General features: G+C 41.4%; 1 protein-coding gene across 2 annotated transcripts in view; it reads right to left on the reverse strand.

Annotated features, from left to right (window-relative positions):
- Nucleotides 1-12980, reverse strand: part of PLPPR1 (phospholipid phosphatase related 1) — a 155807-nt gene extending 142827 nt beyond the window's left edge. For both annotated transcript variants that reach the window (XM_063294954.1, XM_063294953.1), the window contains exon 1: nt 12727-12980. The gene's annotated coding sequence lies outside the window, so the exon portion shown is untranslated. The remainder of the gene's footprint in view (nt 1-12726) is intronic.
- Nucleotides 12981-22618: the final 9638 nt, after the last annotated feature.

Raw genomic sequence — 22618 nt, forward strand, 5'->3', positions numbered from 1 at the left:
CAATGTATGTGGTAATTTTAATCACACGACAACAACTATCAACGGATTGCTTCTTTATTTATTAATTTATTATTCAAATTTAATTACTGCCCATCTCCCCCAAAAGAGGGACTCTGTAAGACTATTATCCTAAATACATTATCATGGATTGCTCTTTCTTATCACATCGCAGCCTGCCTGCTTTTATTTGGTGGCAAGTTGACATGATAAAAGGAAATGATCTATGATAGCAGATCCACCAAGATAACAATCTGGCACAATCAAGCAATAAAAAGATAGGTGCAGTTTATCATGCAGAAAAAAGGAAATGCCATCATACAAAACATTTTGAGTTAATGAGTGCTCCATTTCCTGCTAGTAAAGAAGACCCCCCCCAACTGCATCTTTCCAAGCCTTGGCTATGATCTTTGTCTTGCTCCTCCAGCCTCATAACTGTGGAAATCCTTCTACACGCTGAAAAGAACTTGGGATGATAAGAGGTACTTCTCCTTCCCTGACCTGGAGAGATGGCAAAATGAAAGCATATATATTGGCAGCATATTAAATTAATCTATGTTTTCTTTTTCAGAATGAAATACAGTAATTAAGCATATTGCCAAGAGGACAGATGAAAAGAAAACACTTGAGTTCAGGAGGACACATGGCCACAAAAAGTGAGTTTGTTTAGGTATGCAAAATGTTTCACCACCACCTTTCCCCCCAATGAGCTGTTCCAACCCTGAAAACTTTTTGGATGTCCATTAAAGCAGCTGTGTCTTTTCCCAGACTCACGCAACCAGAGACAGCAAGGAGCAGCTTCTGAAGCAGCCATGTGACCCTTGAAAAATATGCAGCTGCTTTAATTAAGTGAAGAGAGGTGCTTTGTACACACTCTTATAAGTTCCCCAACTAAAGCCTTATACAGTAAAGTATATTACTGTGCAGCAAGAATGAGGGACAGAAAGTCAGGTGTGTGGTATTGAACAGGAGACATTTTTATAGCAGCTTCCAAATAGGAGCAGTTTACCCAGGCTGTCAGGTTTTCCTACCCAAGATTCAGTAAATCTCCACTTAACTAGTTTGGTAGGCTCAGTTTCAGTAGAAATCTCAAAGAGGCTCAGAATATGGCAACTACGTAAAAACTAGAACAAAGCGAACAGCATCCTTGTTGGAGAGAGGGAAGAATAGTCAAAGCAACACAGTGCGACTGTGATGCAAGTCATGTCCCTTTTATAAGCGCACATCACATTTGTTTGTTTGTTTACAGGACTTATACAGTTGTCTACCTCACACAATGACTCTACGTGAGTCACAACAAGCCATAAAACATAGTTTAAAACATTTCCTTTCCTCAAGGCGCCAGACCAAACATCCTCACAGCTCAACCCTCCATCCTAGCCCAATGCTTGAGGGAAGAGCCAGGTCTTCACAGCCCTCTGTGGGCTAAAGCGAAAATGGTAGGGGTCTCTCTGATCTCCAGTGGGAGGCTGTTTCAAAGGACTAGGGCATCCACTGAGAAGGCATGCCTCTGAGGTCCCATCAAATGGCAATGTTTAAGGGAGGGGACCTGGAGCACCTTCAGAAAAGGATTGTTACCTTGTTGTGGTGCCGGAGCTTGAGCACCTCAATGATGCCATGAGCTAAACCATGAAGGGCCACCCAAGACGGGAAGGTCATGACAGAGAGGTCAGACTAAATGCAATCCCTGGGGAAGGTAACGGCAACCCACCCCAGTATTCTTGCCATGAAAACTAAATGGATCAGTTCAAACAGAGATATGTCGGTATACCATCGGAAGATGAGACCCCCAGGTCGGAAGATGGTCAAAAAGCTACTGGGGAGGAACAGAGGATGAGTTCAACTAGCCCCAGACGTGATGACGCAGCTAGCTCAAAGCCGAAAGGACGGCTAGCGGCTGACGGTGCTGGTGGTGAACGGCGAATCCGATGTTCTAAGGATCAACACACCATTGGAACCTGGAATGTAAGATCTATGAGCCAGGGCAAATTGGATGTGGTTATTGGTGAGATGTCAAGATTAAAGATAGACATTTTGGGCGTCACTGAACTGAAATGGACTGGAATGGGCCACTTCACATCAAAGGACCACCAGATCTACTACTGTGGACAAGAGGACCACAGAAGAAATGGAGCCTTCATAATTAATAGTAAAGTGGCTAAAGCAGTGCTCGGATACAATCCAAAAAACGACAATGATCTCAATTCCAATTCAGGGCAAGCCGTCTAACATCACAGTGATCCAAATATACGCCCCAACCACAGATGCTGAGGAAGCTGAAATAGAGCAGTTCTATGACGATCTGCAGCACCTACTGGACAACAGGCCTAAAAGAGATGTTATTTTCATCACAGGAGACTGGAATGCTAAGGTGGGCAGTCAAATGACGCCTGGAATTACAGGTAAGCATGGCCTGGGAGAACAAAACGAAGCAGGATATAGGCTGATAGAATTTTGTCAAGACAACTCACTCTGCATAACAAACACTCTCCTCCAACAACCTAAGAGATGGCTTTATACATAGACTTCCCCAGATGGACAACACTGAAATCAGATTGACTACATCCTTTGCAGCCAGCACCTGAACAGCATCGCTTGTCCAGCATGGGGTAAAAAATGTATAATTTGGTATCATCAGCATACTGATACCCAACCCCATGCCAGGATACCCCATGATACCCAACCTCATGAGGATGACCTCTCCCAGCAGCTTCATATAGATGTTATATAGGAGGGGAAAGAGACTTAAATCCTGAAACACCCCATATAATAGGCGCCTAGGGCTGAACCCCTCCTCTTCCACCAGTACTGACTGGTACCAGCCATGGAAAAAGGAGGAGAACCACTGCAAAACAGTGCCCCCCATTCCCAGCCCTTGGAGCCGGTCCAGCAAGACACCACAGTTGTTGGTATCAAAAGCCGCTGAGAGATCCAGAAGGGCCAGGGTGGACTCACCAGCCTATCCTGAGCCCTCCAAAGGTCATCCACAAGGGCAACCAATGCTGTCTCGGTACTATAGCCTGGCCTGACTGAAAAGGGTCCAGATAATCCCCTTCATCTAAGGCACTCCATAGCTGGGAGCTCACTACCTTTTCAACAACCTTCCCTAAAAAGGAAAGGTTGGAGACTGGATAGGAGTTATCCAAAACTGCAGGGTCCAAGGATGGCCTCTTGAGGAGGGGGCAAACCACTGCCTCTTTCAAGGCTGGTGGAACCACCCCCTCCCACAAGGAGGCGTTCACACCGCCTTGATCCAACTACATGCCATCTCCCGGGAGCCCTTTACCAACCAGGAGGAGCATGGGTCCAGACTACAGGTGGCAGAGCCCACAGTAATAAGGACCCTGTCCACTTCCTCAGGATTGACTGGCTCAAACTCTTCCCAGATAACCAAGCTAGGATGTGCCTCAGTCACTTCCACTGGATCTGCCCAGCCACAGTCCAACTCTGAATGAAACTGAGCAACTCTATCCAACAGATGCCCAGAATAGTCCTTACAATGACCCTGCAAGGGCTTACCCAGTCCCTCTTACACAGGAGGGCTGACCCAGCCCCTTACCCTGCAAGGGCTTACCCAGCCCCCTTTACCCAGGGCCACTGGCCAGCCAACTCCAGATGCAGAGAAGCAAGCATGCTTTGCTGCTCTTATCACCACAAGGTAAGTCCTAATAAATACTCATACCTGTGCTTGGTCAGCTTCATCCCTCATATTCCTTCAGCAGCACTCTTGGCATCTGTGTCATTTCATTTCCCTGAGCCCAGCTGTAAACTAAGAGGCCTTACAGGATCTGTGATCACAGAGAGTCCGCAGAGGTGCAATCTGATCCAAGGCCCTTGCCACATGCTCATTCCAGGCTGCAACTAAGGCCTCAGCCAAATCATGCACCAGATCCTCAGGAAAACCCCAAGCTCCCTCTAAAACCCTATTGGGTCTATCAGTTGCCTGGGGTGGACCAATCAAATAGGCCCAACCACCCTGTGGTGGGGGCAGCTGCAGAGAACTCCAGGACCAAGAGGGAGTGATCTATCCATGGCAAGGGACAGATGTTAATGTGCCCTAACCCCAGATCACCTTGCCACTGTCCCAAGACAAAGACCAGATCCAATGTATGACACCATCTGTGAGTTGGGCCATCAATAAGCTTCCATGGTGGCCATGAACTCCCAGGCCACCTCTGACTCCAGGTCCAGAGAAGGTAGGTTGAAGTCTCCTAGAAACATAAGCTGGGGAATTCCAGTGCCAACTCCACCATGGAGTTCAGGAGCTTAAGCAGGGCCACTGCCACCCTGCAGGGAGGAAGGTAGGCAAGCAGCAAGCCCAACTGATCCCTGCACCCCAACTTCACAACGAAAGCCTTGCATCTCGCCATGTCCAGAGCAGCACCCCTAAAGACTCCTGAATAATGATAGAGTCATGGCTGGTGCACACTTGAAATCCAGGAGGGCACATTCCTGAGAGAGAACACCCCGCTCTGTGCCCAATCAGGTCGGGTAATGTATGAAAGGGATGGAGCTTGTGGCTCAGTGCTGTTTTCGTTAGTTGATGAAATCAGCAAGATCCTGCAGACACCCATAAATGAAACCATATGAAACAGTTGACTGCCATCATCACTGTGAAGGTGCAAATATTTCCTACCTCCCCCACCTTTCAGTGGAGTCATTGCTCTCCACTTTATGGCCTTGAAATTGAGCAGCAGTTAGTTGCTGACATACCTGACATCTCTGCCTTGAGAACCACTCAGTTCTCAGCTTAACTCTCGTAACTTCATCTTCTCAATTCGTCTATTATATGTTTTAAGAGACCTGACCACACCACTTCTCCCTTCTGAACGTGAACAGTAGGAAGAGAGGGTGTTTCTCCCCCTTGCTGCATCTCTATTTCTTCTTTGACCAAAGCTGATGAGATCCAACTATTTCAGAACTGTCTTTCTTTTTCAGGTGATACAATCCTTTCCAGTTTGGGGAGTAAAAAGACAATGTGATAGATAACTTCTGTACTGCTCTCCTTGGTCATACAAACTTCATTTCACCACAAGTCCCTCTCCCACTTAGAGTCAAAATGGCGGCTGAAGAAGCTTCAGTGTATTGCCAGTTAGGTGGTTTGAGTTTGTCAAGGTACTGCAAATGGAAATCAAAAAGAGGCTGTGATAAAAGGGGCTTTCTAATGAAGACAGTCAGCAGAATACTCATGTGACACTTTGGTGCAATCATGCTATTTTTAAGGAGAACTATGCTCCTGAAGTTCCTGGAGAAATTATGAGGCAGAGGCCAGAAGATATTTAGCAAAAAGCAAGGATGGTAGCCATACATGGCATAAATTGGTGACAACTGAGTAGAGTCATGAACTGAGATATTATAAGTGAACACCACTATGGGTAAATGTTCTGGTCAATAATTATGCTGATGATTAATGGAACAACGAAGGTATTGTTCTAGCATGGCATTTATTCTCTCAGATTATCCATCTAACTGTAGATGACGGGCAGAGGATAGACAGAACTCCACATTCAACAGCTGAAATTGGGCTTTTCAAAAAATGTGCCATGAATTCTGGGGCCCTTGTCAGATGATTGGTAACTTGTTGAATTAATAGACAAGCTATCTCAGGGCAGAGACAAAATCACAACTGCTATCAAAATGGCACCCAAATCTTCAACACATGGTAGATCCATTATATAATCCAAAGAAGCTGAATCCCAAGGTTCTTCTGGTGTGGGGAAGATCTACAACAGAATACTGAAACTTGGCACAGTAACAGGTTACATTTCATCTTGATACCTGCTGATATGAGGCCACCAAAAGTCAATGAAAAGAAGATGGATAATTTTAAATATTCCAAAATGTCCAGCTGTCTGTCATTTCCAAACTCTAGAACCGTCCTCACTTAAGGCAGAAAGATGCATAGGCTGCCACTGTGGCAAACTGGTCATATGTCCTAGCCTGTGCATCAGAGTCCTGCTCTTGCTGAATCCATTCCTGTTCCCCTAAAATGGACATGGTATTGCAGGAACTCTAGGGGAACAACGGAGACTGGGAAGAATCATAGAACTAGAAATATTCTGGTTTATGTAACACATTAGCCTATTCCTTCTATAAGTTTAGAACGTGAGAGATTCAAAAGTCAAAGTGAGAAAAAAAATGTGTCTACCTGACCTGGCATTGGATAAGCTTGTGAGAAATTGCTAGATGTTCTACATTTGTGCTGTCCATTCAAACTTCTACAGGGTAGCATAAACTCCACAGCAGATGGAACCAATTCTGAACGGCTTCTTTGATGGGTCCTTGTTAAAAATAGAAATACATAGTTTTGTTCAACTAGCAGCAGCTAATGAAGTAAGAACGCTGAAACTTTGGAGCTGATTGCAGATGACAGGTCCCAACTGAAATCAGAGAAATCAGCCTGTACAACAAAGAGGTGAGCAGGATCAGGACGATGGAGAATAGGTTAGGAAGGAATGGCTTTGAGTTGAAGAAAGTCCCTTGGGGCTTTGGAATCCCAAATAAAGGGAGCTCCCTTTCAAGTCAGTAGTATGATCAACAACAAGAAATCAGAGAAAATATTATTCTTAAATCTCTGAAAGGCTGATGAACTGTTCCTCAGTCCAAATGGCATTACCATATATTCAACTTCCTTGGGGTGACGAAGGCAGTTAAATATTTATGATTCTCTTTCATGCAAACCAAATTATAAACCCATCTGTGATCCAGCTTCATAAAGAGTCAAGCCTTCTGCAACTGTTTGACGTTTGAAGTTGAGAAGCAAAAATATCAACTGCAAAACTTGTCTCTCAATTACTGAATGGTTGATTATTCCATTGACAGATATAATTATCCCCAGACTGGCAAATTCCTCCAACATAACTGGTTAAAATTTGAGTGGATTGGTAGAGACTTTCCCTCTATACCTCAACAGAGGATTTTAACAGAGGATTTCAAACTGAGCTTCTGCACATCCTTTCTTATATGCTTCCTTTCAAATATTGTCATAACAACTTGGCAAAATCCAAACTTCTTTTAAATTCAATGAACTGGAATCCCATCGTTGTTGTTTCTAAGGATTACATGGGAAATGTGATGTCTATTTTGACAAGTTGCCATTCCCCAATTCACTGTGCCTGTATATACTGTAGGCTGCCACTAATTTTACTACTGGGTCTCTCAGGGTCCCTCTCCATGTTCCTCTAAGCAGGAAATAAATAAGACAGTAATTTGTCCCGCCAAACTTCCAAAATTCCAGGATTATTCCTTAGCACATAAAAAGCAAACAAACAGAATTCTTCCTGGAGGAGAAAGACTTAAGATTGTCAATTTTATGGCAGCTGACCTCTGGAGAAATGCTTTAAAAAGCTATTACAACAAGAAGGGGGAAAACCCAAGACTTAATCATCCTTCTGAAGCTTTATCAAATTCTTTGGGGAACTCTACTATGATTCTCAAGTCAGTCATAGTAAGATAGGTGAGAGACCCAGAACTCTGTTTCCAAGATAATATGCTTTTTCTGTTTAAATTAAAGAACAGTTAAGAAAGCTGAGAGAAAGAGAGAGAGAGAGAGAGAGATTGCACACACTTTCTGTTTTCCAACTGAAATTCTCGAGCTGTGATATCAGGAAATCATTCATTCACTAATTACTAATTAATAGGGCTGTGCTGTGGTTTGAAAATAATTTGGAAAAGGTGCTTCACAGCATACATAGCACCTGTCTGCAGCTCTTCCAGGCAAAATGAAAACTAACCAAGAAAGGGAGAAAGAAAGGGAAATAAGTGTACATCGATCTAAGGAGATTTGTTTTAATCATATTTTTGAATAAACAGCAATTGGCTGAGTTCCTATACAGTGCTGAATTATACACAAGAGTGCACAACTTTGGTGGATTGACAGCTTTTGAGTAGTGTACTGGTGAATTAGGAATAAAAATTAACTTTATTCTCATTGCAGTTATATATAATTAAATGTCCTTGATACTGTAATTTGAACCATTTATTTAATTATATCCCCTTGTGTCGTGTTAAACATTATAAGAAACAACTTTGAGAGATCTGGGGAGGGGCACTCACAAGGTTTCTAGGGTTTGCATGTGGTCCCTAAGGCCTTAGATTATACACAGTTCCCACAAATCCCATTTACAAATGGATGGGTTCATATAATGTAGTAAGCCTAAATCAAACAAGCCATAGTATGTCTTAACATCAAATAATGGAATTATAAGTTACATGCAAAGCAGCCTTGCTCTCTTTCAGCAAGTAATACGCCTTCAGCAAGGCCCATCTGCTTCAACTGACCCCTTCATCTCAAAGAGTGGGACTGTTTTTAATGCACAAAAGCCGATTTTGGCTTTTTCAACAAAAGTCAGAGCAAAGAGCGGACTGTCACTCTACTCTGACATTTGGAAGAAGTGGCTATGTCGCTTCATCAAGGTGCTTGAAAAAAGTGTGTGATCAAAGCTTCACTGATTTAACAGCCTGTTCAAAATCCTTTACCCCTTTAATAACCCTCAGCCCCTATAGTTCACTATACATTCTTTGTCAGAATTGTATCTATGTTCTGAATAATAACCAATTAGGCTGCTTTTCAAGTTACATATTTGTCTTCAGTAGGACAACCAGATCCGGGCTGCATAAATTTGAATGGCCATTAGATGGCAGCAAAGAGTTAGGGTTTTCTGTGTTTCTTTACTGCCACCTAGTGGATTTTAGTAGCCCAGAAGTGGTTAGGCCCAATCTACAGCATTTAACAAAGCTTATCTAACAATAATTAGTCAATTAGTCTGTCCAAAATCATTTATTTATTTATTTAATATCCCATCTTTATTATTTTTATAAATAACTCAAGGCGGCAAACATACCAAATACTCCTTCCTCCTCCTATTTTCCCCACAACAACAACCCTGTGAGGTGAGTTGGAATGAGAGAGAGGGACTGGCCCAAGATCACCCAGCTGGCTTTCACGCCTAAGGCGGGAGTAGAACTCTCATTCTCCTGATTTCTAGTCCATTGCCTTAAAATACAATGAAATGTTTCTTCTCCAGATCTATTATGTTAAATAACTGCTTCTGTAAGCAAGGGATCTCAGATATGATGCCATTCTAGCCAGGAATTTTGTCAAACCTCCTCTGGAGTTTCTGGGCTAGGCTAGAAAAAGCTGCTATAATAATCTGCTCATTCTTTAAGCAAGGATCCTTTTGACAACTCAGATTCAACCTCTGGTCACAGGAAATTGTCAGGAGGCACTGCATGGCTTCAAAAGCTTTTACCAGACACTGCCCACACATTTTCAACCCAATGTTTGCAGTCATAACGGTCTGACATTCGCTAGAGATTTGTGCAGGATGAATGTATGAAGTGCTGCTACCAATCTCCCACAACACTGAAGTAATCCTGCTCTGTGCAATGCCTAGTGTATGTTTGTTTTCCTCCAGCTAAATTCCCTGCCGTGGCTCCAGCTTTCCAAAATCACCATCCAAACGGCAGGAAATGTTTTAGAAGCAAGCAAGCACGCTTGGTCTACTTTCATACCAGGATACTCCAGAAAACTAAAAAATACTTAGAGTAGCATGAATTAATGTGTGCAAAACAGTAAATAGCTGTAAACAAACCTGAGTTTAAGCGTGGCCTAAACCAAGTATTGCAAAAGGGAATGCTCACATTTGGTTTGCCAGGCAGCCAGGTCTTATTTCAAAACACCCCACCCCATTCCCTCCTCAACAAAACGAGCTATGTGGCTGTCATAATTCACCACCTAAATTTGCTGTTGGTATAAAGGTTTGCAACGGGTCAATGAAGAAACAGTATCAATAACAGAGTCTAATTCTGGGAGGAAAAAACAAAACATAGACATTCTACTGGTATTTTCTTCCCCAACAGTGACTACTAACCACTGGTTAAAATAACAAGGCTAGGTCCTAATTTTTTCCAGTCCAAGTAGCTTGCAGCTGGAATGTAGATTCCACTGTATTATTAAGATACATATTGCTCTATTGTGGGATGTTTTAAAACATGTGGGAGCTGGTTTATATCTATAATGCCGCCACCTATGAACAGCACTAATCTGACAAATTCATTAGTGAGCCAAGCTCAATCAAAACATAATTTGTGAAATCTGGCACCTCCAAGAGAAAACTGTCTCTACTACTGACATGATTCACAAGACAGCTGCATTCCATACACACACTCACACATCTTCATGAGCAATTCTTATCAGTATGTACTTTGAGTGAAAACTTTACTGAGAAATTAAGGTATGTAATTTCTAGCCTAGTATGAGACCATTTTTTTCCCTCATGCTGATCTGTTTGTTTTTTCTAAGGCTTCTGGAATCTGGGTATCTATTGGGTTGAGGGAAAAGGAAATTTCTAAGGCAGACCTGGAAGGAGGACTTTTCAATCAGATTGCCTTGTTCTACCCTAGGATTTAGATTATACCTATTTAGAAATTGATTTCCTACATTTCTTATGCTACTCCTCCACTGGGGACAGCTCACAATTTAAAGCCACACAATACATTATAAAAATGGATGGTTTTAAAATACAGTAAAAAAAGATAAGCCCTTTAAATGAAACCAATACTGTGAGGGAGAAAAACTACCACAATAGGTACGTCCTCATAAACAAAAGACACTCAAAGAGAGAGAGAGCGAGAAAAGAAAATCCATATCTCAGGGGGAAAAGTATTCTATAATGTTGGTGTACTCATGAAGGAGGCCCTGTTCTGTCAGACTATTTCTTACCCTGTAGCTGAAGAAATTCCCAAGAGTTTTTGGGCTATCTTTTATCCTTTGAGACAGACCTCACAGACTGTGCTATTTTTTTCATTTTTATTTGCTATTCCTTTTTGCTGAAAGTAAAAAACACACACAAGAGCATTTTCCCTCTTTACTGCCTCAAGAGTATGTTTGTTGCCAGTAAATAGATGATATTGATTCTCTGGATAGAGATTTTATTTCATTCAATTACGTTATATTAGGGGTATCAGATCAGGACTGCAAAATCTGAGTAGACCACTAGAAGGCAACAAACACGCCGACTTTTCTGTATCTCTTTCCTGCTATCTAGTGGTCATCCAAAATGTTGCACTCCAGATCTTGTAGCCATAATTTAAACACAATATATTCATCTGTAATGTGGTTTGTTTAGTTTGGATTAATCTGTAATGTGAATCTCATGTTGTGCATTATATAGGAACCCAACCAACTGTGACTTATTCAACAACCAACTATGGCTCAGCACAATGTTGTCAAACTTCCTCAACTTGGTGCCTTCCAACTGTGGCCAGGAATTCTGAAAATTGATAATCTGCAGAGAGTGAAATTTTCACTCCATGGGAACAGTAGAGAGGAAATACTTAGCAACATGGTATTCCCACTGGCATGTACTGCAAAGGGGTAAAATCAGCAGGAAATACCCTCTAAAATTTATCAAGCCATCACACATAATCCACTATATTAGATATAGGCAATTTAGTACGTTTTGATTAGAACTCCCATAAACTCCATCCACTATGGGTAACAGTCAGGGATTCCAGTAGATGCAGTCCAAAATGGATGACACTAGACTGCCTTCCTTGGCTTCCACATACTGAGTACTTTTAAGTCCACTCAAAACATCCCACACGTTTGCAATTAACTCATTTTCAATATCCATTAATGTCACGAACTTTGCCTTGTCGCCCTGAAACGTGCATCTAGTTGCATCCAAATGGCAACAATAAATCGCAGGTTTTTTTCCTGGCCTAGGCACACATAAATCACTTTTCAACTGCCAGTGGCACAGGTGGAGTCTCTTCAACTGCAGCAGATCAACAGTAACAAAAGAGGGGGGCGGCGGGGGGGACCTCTTACCGTAGTTGCTCCTGAGCCTCCCAGCAGAATATGGCTAAATGCCATTGAAACGGAAAGCAACACACCCCCTTAGAAGAACAGCGAGGCCAAGCTTTGCTTAGCAGCAGGCAGCTCCGCATAAATGCAACTCCAGAAATCAAGACGCGCCGCAAAACTTTACTTATATAGATCTCTCTAGTCCAAACCCTTCTATCAAAAAGAGGCTTTTTAATGTTGGGGAGCTTTAATGCTCCCACATCCAAGTTTCGGGTGCATTTTTCCCCTTGGCATGATTACGGGTGGGAAATCCGACTGTACATACAAAGACATCCTAAGCACCCCCTCGACGCCCCCACCCCAAGCATCCAAATAGGCAGCCTCAATTCTCCACGCACCGGCAGGCAGAAAGTCACCTACGCAGCAATCAGGTATCTGAGCTGTACGACCCTCTCGTACAAAGAAAAACGCAGGCAGCGGCACGTTCTTTTGCGCGCGCGCGCACACACTTATACATACACTCACACACACACACTTTTTGAAAGGCATCCGGGAAGCCAGATAAATCCTCTACGCCAGGCAACGCGTAGCAAATATTTCTAGGCGTCCCGAGTGTTCTACACCCCCCCCCCCCATACAATCCCAAGGTGCGCCTTCATTACCCTGGGTCTTCTTTTAAAATTCCCGTAATTTCTCCGCAGATCCAAGCAAGTACTGCTTGCGTCCCCTCGCCACCCCTTTCATGAACTAAAAAGCGGAGAGGGAAAGGAAAGTTTTCCGGTGAGATTAAAAAACAACAACAACAACCCACAGCCAAGAGGACCTGCTCCAGCGATCTGCCTCCAGACCGCCACCGCCGCCCCCCCCTTTTCATTTCGGAGTCAGTCCTCCGCAGCTCCGCTCTCTGTCCCTTGCCTCACCTCCGGGCGCTTCTCCGGCTCTCCGTTTCCCCTGCCTTTCTCTAGCCCCGCGGCCGCTTTCCAAGCTAGGAGTAGCAATATCCACTCAGGGGGCTGCCAAGAGACACCGTCTCCATCCAATGCATGATAGTGATCTCCGCGCGTATCGATGCATGTACGCGAGAGGCTGTCGTGCGCGGCTTCGGTTGAGGACCCGCTGCTTCAGATCCGGATCCTCCTCGTTTACAAGGTCCCGAGGGGGGAGCGGGGGTCTCCTATTTGCTTAACAGAAGAAACGGCCAGGGCAGGAAAGACGAGCGATGCTGGTGCTGTGGGGAGGTGGGAATTGGAGGGAGAACGCCGGCGAGCGAGAACAGGCTTGCGCAGGCGCAGGACAGAGGACACTAAGCGTGCACAGCAGCCCCCTCGTGCTTCCCACCTCCTGTGTCCTGGAAGCAGGAACAAGTTACCGTATAGGGGAAGGGGGCGTGGCGCCATGCGCGGCGGCCAGAGGGTCTTTTCCCTGTCCGTGCGCAGCCTCGGTTTCTCGTGGACCTCCCTTTAGCTTAGCTTAGCGTCGCCTCGCGTCTAGGTGTCTCGCCGCCTCTCTCTTCTGGAAAGCAAAGTGCTGCTTCGCCTCACCGACCTCCAGGGCCTGCCCTCCCTTGCCCCATCCCGTTTACAACGTGGGCACCCTTTCCACCCGGGTTTTGCTTAGAGCGCTTGCTGAGGGAGAGTGGGAGAGAGGTGGGGCGGAGTGGCGGGCTGTGTGTTCGTGAGGGAGGAGAGGGTGTTCTTCGCCCCTGCGGTTTATAGGCGCACACTTAATGGCTTAATATAAGCCGTTCTACAGCATCAGCTCTTACATCGGCATTTAGTCCTTGCCATAGGAGGGCTTCCTAGGAGGGGACAAAAAAGGGGAGGGAAAGTGAAGTGCAGTGGGAATGCATGGAGGGGTGTGTGTGAGAGAGAAACGAACTCAAGGTTGCTTCCAGTTGCTCCTGGGGAACTTCCCTGACGAAGGTGAAATCTGGCGCCCTTTTCTAAACGTTCCAACTGCAATCGCTGAAAGGCCACCATTTGCTTGGGGAGAAATTGCCAGTCTAGGGACTGCGCTAATCTCTCCAGGGAAGGTTGGTTAGAGTGGTTGAATTACAGAGCTGTATGCAAATGCAGTTTGTAGATTGTCTGTAGATGTACAGATTATAATGCGGATCATCCTTCATGTCTTTAAAACAAAGTGATAAAATTGAATTTCGTAACTTGTAGCAGTTGTGTCACAGTTTTATGACAGGGCTCTCTTTCGCAGTTTTGCTTTCTTCCAAGCCAAGATATAGCAAATGATTATTTACCACTTCTTTCCACACATGTTCCCAAGCAGAAACATCAGCTGAACTAAAACAAGGAGAATGTGTGTGTGACTTATTCCCCCTTGAATTTCTCCCCATATATGGAGAAAATGTTTTTCCAAGATCCTTAGTAGTAACTTAGTTGCAGATCTTTCTCTGAATGTATTTAGGCCACTATGTGCCTGTTCTTTACAGCACTTTACAGTCTACATTTTTTATTTTCTTACAAGTTAGTATGATGTACAGGAGCACCTATACACATTGTTTCAATCACAACTTGAAGAAATTTCAAACTGCACATTTATATCTGGACTGCTTTCTGCACCACTATAATAAACGCATATATTGTTAGCTGTCAATGCATAGAAACCTGTTGTGGTACTGAAGAAAGACATGAATTCAAATTGCAGATGTGCCAGTTTTAGGAATGGTAGAGTATCTTTACATGCAAAGTGTACCAAGTTCAATATTTGACATCTCCAGATCTTTTTTGAATTGATACTGAAGTGCTACGGAGCTTTAGAAAATAATAGATGGTGCATAGTCTACACCCAATCTAAAGCAAACTCTGTTGCTGAGTTTCTGAGATACAACACAGGAAGAAGAATGAACTTTCTTGGTTCTCTTATACACTTACTTCTTAGTAAACTTGAATCAAAACTTCTTCAATTTGAAGGGTGGCACCAATGAATAATTGGTTGCTGAGAAGATAATATCAAAGCAAGATGTGCTACTTTGCCATTCACATGAGGTAGAATTTTTGTTTACAGTTTCAGTGAAGTCAGCGCGCATAGAATTTCTTCATGTCACGTCTAAGACATAATACACCTTCCCTGCCATTTAGCTGCCCCATTTGTGTATCTTACATGTTTTGCTAGTGCATGTATTTTAGCAGCAACGAAGCATGACTTGCATTAAATTATAGCCCATTAGCCACTGTAACTTGGGTATTGTTCTGTAATATTCCTTGCCCTGTTAGAATACAAGGTTTATGCTGATATGACAGATCTACTGTGGGTTTATGTACCTGCAATCATAATGTTGCTTTTACCTAAGGACAGATGTTCCTGATGTTGCTGAACAAAATTCTGCCCCTTACCACTGAACATACTGGTTGATGCTGCTGGAAGTATATAGTTGAGGAACTTCTGGAAGGTGTCAGGTTTCCATCCATATGATAACTGAATACTAATTCACTGTGTCCCTTACAACAGTGTAAGAGAAAAATCGGACAAAGCTAGGGACAAAGGAACTTGGAATATTGTCATAATACTGCTATTAGGGATAGGGTGAACTTCCAATCAAATACAGTTGTATTTGGTCAGAAATTCACGCTATCCCTAATAGCACGGTAATGACAATATGCCTAAAAATAGGGTATATATTAATAGGTATGTTTTCATCGTTTTATTGTATACAATGTTGTATGATTGTTTATTATCCTACCCACTGAATGGTGTACTGGTAGCTAAATGAAAACAATGGTTTTCAAACACCTTCAATGAGCAACTTTATTTATTTATTTAGCAAGTGTATATGGATGCCCCTCTTTATTCTAGGCCAGGCTTTCTCACGTTTTTGACCCTAGAGGAACCCTTGAAATATTTTTCAGGCCTTAGGGAACCCTTGAACATTCAGGCTCAAATACAGGCCACAAGTTACAGAATCATTATATTCGTTTCATGGGTAGGCCTGTATTACAGACATTAACAGTGTTCTTATAATAAAAACAAAGAATGAAACTTTCCTCTTCAATGTGAAGTTGCCCAACTTTGAAATAATGTTTTAAACAAATCGTGATCTCCCAGGGAACCCCTAGTGACCTCTAACGGAACCATGGTTGAGAAACCCTGCTCTAGGCAGTTAACAAAAAATGCAGATAAAATGACAATATTAAAAAACCATAAAAGAACACCAATTTGAAAAATGATCAAAGCACCTCACAACTAACACACAAAAAAGCCATCTATACCAAGCTCTGCTAATATCCTGGCCCCAGTGCCTGAGGGAAAAGCCAGGTCCTCAGAAAGTCAACAGGGTCAGGATTATCCAAACCTCAGAGAGGAGGCTGTTCCGTAGGGCAGGGACCACAAAATAGGAACCTTCTCAAAATAAATAGAAATTTTCTAACAAATGGTTCAGATGACTGCTTCCCAGCAGCAACTCTTTCCTCACCTCCATCTTTAGTGGAAGATGAAATTCCAAATAAATGATCAACCAAGACTTCATGAGCCCAGCAAAAGAACACAATTCATATATCAAGATTATGAAGCATGGGGCCTCATTAATCCATCCTGTATCTAGAAATCTTTGGAGGTTAATCTTCATTGGCAAACAATATAACATGTTTCTTTGATGCTTACCACATTTGAATTTCTCCTGAGGGGATGGGGGGAAAACAGTCGATTTAATACAAAAAATTAAAAGAAACCATATGCAAAGTAACAACACTGATTATTGAGTAAAACCTGTTCCATGTTGAATCTTGTGTTTGGAAGTTAACATGTAGGATGTGCTAGAAGTGTAAGCTGTACTATGTCCTCCACTTAGAAACGTCATATTGTTGTTTATGCTCTCTAGCCTTTGCCATATATAGACTAAGAGATCTGGCAGTAACATTAGGAACTTCTATCAAGCTTCTAGTGAATTGCTCATTGCCATACATGGTTGATGGCTAGGTTCAGCCAGATCTTTACAAATTTTCTTGGCCCAGGCTCAAGCCTCACTTGTCTGATCATTGCCTTGGTAGCGGCTCTTCCTCCTGTCCTTCAAGGCCATTCCCCATGTCCTCTACAGGTAGGGCTGAGAAAGAGTCTGTATCTGAAAATCCAGAGTGTTGTTTGTTAGCAGGGCCTGCTCTGCTCTTAGGCAAAATGAAGCAGCTGCTTTAGGCAATAGGTTTTTGATGTCATGAAAGGGCAACTGTTTGTGCAGTCATTTACTTTATTGTCATTTTATTTTCACTTCTAGCCTAGAAATTTTTTACTTCTAGCCTAGAAGCCTAGAGACTGGGTTAGATTCTTAGAGAATCACACTTGTCCTAAAATAAGGTAGTATTTTCTGCCTTTTGTATTAAAGTAAGCTGACTGTTAGATATGATGAGATTACTCTGGATGGAGTATCATTTGTTGTTTTAAGCAACAAAATATCTTGTTCCAGTCCAGTGCATTAGTGTTTACATTTAAATAATAATGAAATAGATTAACTGATGGCCTGAGTTGGTATAGATCTTCCCAGGTTCCCATTATTTCTATGAATCCTACATTTTATCAATATAATATTTTACAAATGCTTTTCTTTCAAGATTCCTTTCTTCTTGCAAGCTGCTACCTCCAAATAGACAGATTTGCCTCATTGTTAATGAAGAAAAAGTTTCCATATACCCAAAATAGGCCAGGATTTGGTTCTGCACCAGCATTTCTCTCATAAATAGTTTACATACAGCCTCAGAAAATATGCAAGATAATTGCTGTGTGTATGTGGATGTGTGCCTTTTTCATGCCAAACTTCTATTGGTCTACAACCCACAATAAATCTTGCTATTCCATTGTGAGAGCCATCAAGACATCAAAATAAATGGCTGAATGATTTTGCCTGGAGATCCAAACTCTGGAACTAAACTGAGAATACCAGAATATTCTCTATGAGTAGTATTAGTCATTTATAACTTCACATCCATATACATGCTTATGCCATTCCCCTGACTGGAGTACCTTAATTCCTGAAAGGGCCATGGGATATTTGTAAAAGAAACAGGCCTTCCCAAGCCCTCCTAGAATTTGGTCCTCCTAAAATTTGATCAGAAAAGTCAGCATCATTTAGACTCAGCCAGGCTACACTATCCAAGAGCAAATCTGGTCCTTGACATTTTGTTGTCTGAGGTAGAATCAGCCATGATTCACCCTCCTACCTTTCAGCTACCTTGCATTGTGAGGTGTGAAAACCCTCAAGTTCCTCAGTGTCCAACAGTATAAATGTAGTAATAATAAATTAGAGCACTAAAAATCAACCACACAAGTTGGTTACCTCACTAGACCTAATGATAGGACTGGCCTCTTTGAACCTATCAGATGGTGCCCATTTCTGCCTTGGCAGTCAGTTTCCACTTCGGCTCTAATTATTCTTATTTCACCTCCTGGCTTCATGTACAGGATAATAAAGCTATTCTTCAAATTAAAGAACTGTCAGGCAACCCCTTTGATGCACTGTATCTGGGGACCTACTTTTGTTTGCTTCTTTCTCTAGCTTTCTTTTATACTTCTTTGTGTTAATCACCTTCTTTCGGGGGTCATTTTTATCAAAGGAAAAGCATAGAAGAAGTGAAACAAAAGAATAAAGAAGATGACATGTGATTCTCAGATCCTAGCTAGACTTGTAGGGATTGCTTGCTTGTTTGCTGTTTCAAATATGCCAAGCAATAAAACAGATTTCTTGTGAGTGTAGGTGGGCTTAATGTTGCTTTTTAAGAAATAGTGCCAGAGAGGCTATTTTTAACTGAAGGTAACCAAGCAGCCCAAGAAATTTTAACCAAATAATATTCTTAAATGAGAAGGAAAAAAACTCATTCCCAAAGTGGGAAAGTAACAGGAGACAGAACTGAAAGATGTTGCCCATTTGTAAATATATAATAAATGTAAAATGCTTAAAAGTAAAATTGCAAAACTACTCTCCTGTATGGGCATGAATAAGAAATGCCTTACATAGAGGTGTGTATATGTATAGAAGTAGTACATACTCATATAAGCTCTGACATGCAATATATTCTCTTGACAGCATTATCTGGCAATATTTGGCAAAGCTTTATGACCTCAGGGGGCAGTTGCTGTTTTTTGTATTTTTGCTAATAAAAATAGAAATTGGGTTCAGTTACATCTCTATTTGCATGCCTATTTCTAATTCAAATGATGCTTTTCCCCTTATAATTGCAATCATATGGCTGTTGGTGTTCAATATCATAATCACCCTGTGCTGTCTTCTTCCAAGTTCTGTTGTATGAAAATGGCTAAATCAAACCAAGAGTACTGTTTTTCTCATTTCAGAAAGAATTCAAGATGGGGGTTTAAATATAATTTAATGAAAAATAGAAAAGAGATACTTTGTTAACTATTGATCATTAAATGGGCTATGATGATATTACTCAGAAACATGCAGTAAGATGCACGCACATTGCTCTGTCTATGCAGAGATTATGTCCTACATGCAGGAATAGCTTTATGTAGCAGAATATGCATGCAGAGAAAAACAAAAATAATGGAGAAATTCACAAAAAGATATCTGGAAATTTATCTTTTAAAAAAGAAGAAAATCTTCATTAACAGCTTATATTTCCTAAATACCTGAACTGTCTTTTAAGTAAAAGAATGATAGGCCATGTAGTCTACTAGACCACCTCAGCTTGACATGGTTGGTCTCTCTCTCTCTCTCTCTCTGTTTTTTTTTTTTTTTATGCCTTTGAGTCAGTTTTTGACTCCTGGTGACTGCCTGAACAAGTCCCTGCAGTTTTCATGGTAAAATTTCAGAAGTGGCTTGCCATTGCCTGCTTCCTAGGGCTGAGAGAGAGGGACTAGCCCAAGGTCACCCAGGTGGCTTTGTGCCTAAGGAGGGACTAGAAGTCATCGTCTCCTGATTTCTGGCCTGATACCTTAACCCCACTACACCAAAGTGGCTCTCTAGTCCATCATGGGAGAGGAAGACAGAGGATGATTATGGAGACTAGGAGCAGGAATTAGAAGTCATGACAGTCCTGAGAATATCTAAACAGTCAGAGAAATATGATATAGTGTCAAAGAGGAAATGTAATGGAGAGGGGAATCTTTTTGGTTACTTCTATTGATCCAGTGGACAATAAGCTGAGAAAATGCTATGAGGCAATGCCTACAGAAGTGGTTGGTAGTGATAGTTGACTCTGCTACTAGATAGATGCCTCTTTCAGACAGTAAATGCTGATGCATGGGGAACAGCTGTGAAGTACTAGGTGATAGAGCTGTATCATACATCTCTCTTGGATTTTATTTATTTATTGTGTTTTATCATAATTGTTTTATGTGATTTTAATGTTTATGTTTTATGTGGGATTCTATTGTAAACTGCCCAGAGTCCCTCTTCTGGGGGAGATGGGCAGTGGCTAAATTTGAGTAATTAATAAATAAATAAATAAATAAATAAATAAATAAATAAATAAATAAAATATGTAATGGGAACTGACACCCTATATACAACCTGTGGACATTATCCCATCACTTGTGATTGTGTAAGTTTTAACTTCTCTTCTTGGCTACTGTATGTGAGAGGGGAACCATCTTGTGTATCACCTCAGCTGTTTGCAGCCAGAATTAGATGGCAAAATTATACCTGACAATCACTCATTGAGCAGGAACCTGAAACAGGTGTTGCCTTGCTCAAATCCAAGTTCATAAGTCCCTTCCCCTAAATTCTTAGCTGAAAGCATTGGACTTCATTCTAGTGAGCCCTTACAGATGTACAGTTTGCAGGTAGTTGGGTGGAGTGGGGAGGCAGAAATCTGAATAATAATAATAATAATAATAATATAATTAAACCATATTTGTTAAAAATATTAGTGTTCCTGTTTTTTGGATAATAGCAATAGAAGTATTGATAAAAAAGCTTATATTGTCACCTGAAAATATATAGGATGGAACAAAAGTTAATTAAAGAACATAAGGTACAACCAATTTTGTCAAAGGAAACCAATATAACCCTTTTTTCCACAACTTTTTTAAAAAATAACTTCCATATTGTTTTGTTGATTTAATACAGGTTGCTAATAGATGCTACTTTCAATTTAATATTGTACAGTATGTCTATTATTTCTTTGGGAAAAGAACTTTCTAAAATTAAGTGTGGAACCCCAGGTTGGATGTAGGTACATATTTTATTTTATTAATGATGCAACGTAAGAATTATATTGTCTGCTATTATGCCCACCAGCCTTAAGTGTTCTACAGTACTACACATTTCCTCCTGAGAGGATTCCTTTTAGCCTTTTTTATTGCTTTCCTCAGTCTTGAACAGACATTACCTATAATTTATTATGATTAGTATCACCAATGTGAGAACACGCTCTGGAGACTGGTTTTAAGAGAAATCCTTTTCTATATGTTGATAAGCATGTCAGGCTTACTGCCATCTCAGTAACTAGATGAAATGCTGTTGTAGCATTGACAACAACTGGATGCTTTAGGAATTGTTCACATTTTGAGGCCTATCCCTACCAAATTATTAGACTTTTCAGCACTCTGAACTGCTCTGAACCTGGGTGCCATTTTCAAAAGGACTATTAAGGGCATACAGGAACAATAGCATACAATGGCACATCTTGCAAAATCACAACTCACAAACAGTCCTCAGTAGTGGCAACAAATCAGTTTCATGACAATTTATTTGAAGCCACAGTTTCCTGTCTGCATCTTCTAATTAGTCTGAGACCTTATGTTTATGTCAGATAAAATAAACAACAACAGTAATTCCATCAAGCCTATCTGTGGAAAACTTTTATTTATAGCAGGTTGCCAACATTGCTCACTTGAGTAGATTGTGTCTATGTAATAAAGAAGTTACAAAAGTTTGCTGGACAAGCTTCTCAAGGAAATTCCACAAGTAACCAGAAACAAATTTCTTCTCTTTCTAAATTACAATCACGTGTATTATGCAATTAAATGTGGTATATTCAATGCAAGTAACAAGGTGAACAATCTCTAGATTAACCACTTCCAATGGAGTTATGATCCGCTCCTACCTTCTGAGAATGACAACTGGAAAAAATCTCTCCAGATAATCTCAGCAAATGTTCAGCACTTATGTACTAAATCAACACCCCCATGCCTAATGTGTTAAGTGATTTCTCCCTTTTTCCACCTTAACAAAATCAGCTTTTGAAGACTGAATCAAAAAGGAGGGTGAAGGGAGAAAATCTTCACAACCCTTTCCTCTTGAGTCATTTTTCACATCTGATTCTTTCCCCTTTCCAACAGAATTTTTACATTTAGGGTGAAAGAAAATTCAAGTTTCCCATGATCTGCTGGAATTTCCTGGCCCTCTCACAAAATGGCTATGATGCTGAGTAGCCCAAAATGCTCCATCTACCCAAAGGTAAACTGGTAAAATCACTTCTCTCTACTCATCCTAGCTATCCAATTTTTTATCTTTGCACGACATACTGAACCATAAACTAATCATAAGGTCTAGGTTTGTACAACGTGCTAGTTGAAAGAAGTGGTTGGCTATGTTGTATCTCAGTATGTTGTGAATACAGCACCAGGTATACCTGGTGTCTGTATGACTAAATGCTCTTTCATAGATACAAATTAAACATTGGCTAAGTTAATCATAGATCAACTTAATCATTCAGTTATGTATGTTTGCACTTAGGATCTGATATAGTATAGCCCAAGACTTACTCCAGGTTGGCAGGGGTAGAGACTTTTAACCATTTCCCCCCTTCCTATCAGCAGGCATTAGTGGCAGTAACAATCTGATCAATATTGAGCAATACCCAGTGGGAAATTGGTGGGTACCAATGACATTTCATCTCACTAACTTCAACA

The sequence above is a fragment of the Candoia aspera genome, chromosome 2, assembly GCF_035149785.1.
Source record: "Candoia aspera isolate rCanAsp1 chromosome 2, rCanAsp1.hap2, whole genome shotgun sequence".
NCBI classification, from domain to species: domain Eukaryota; kingdom Metazoa; phylum Chordata; class Lepidosauria; order Squamata; family Boidae; genus Candoia; species Candoia aspera.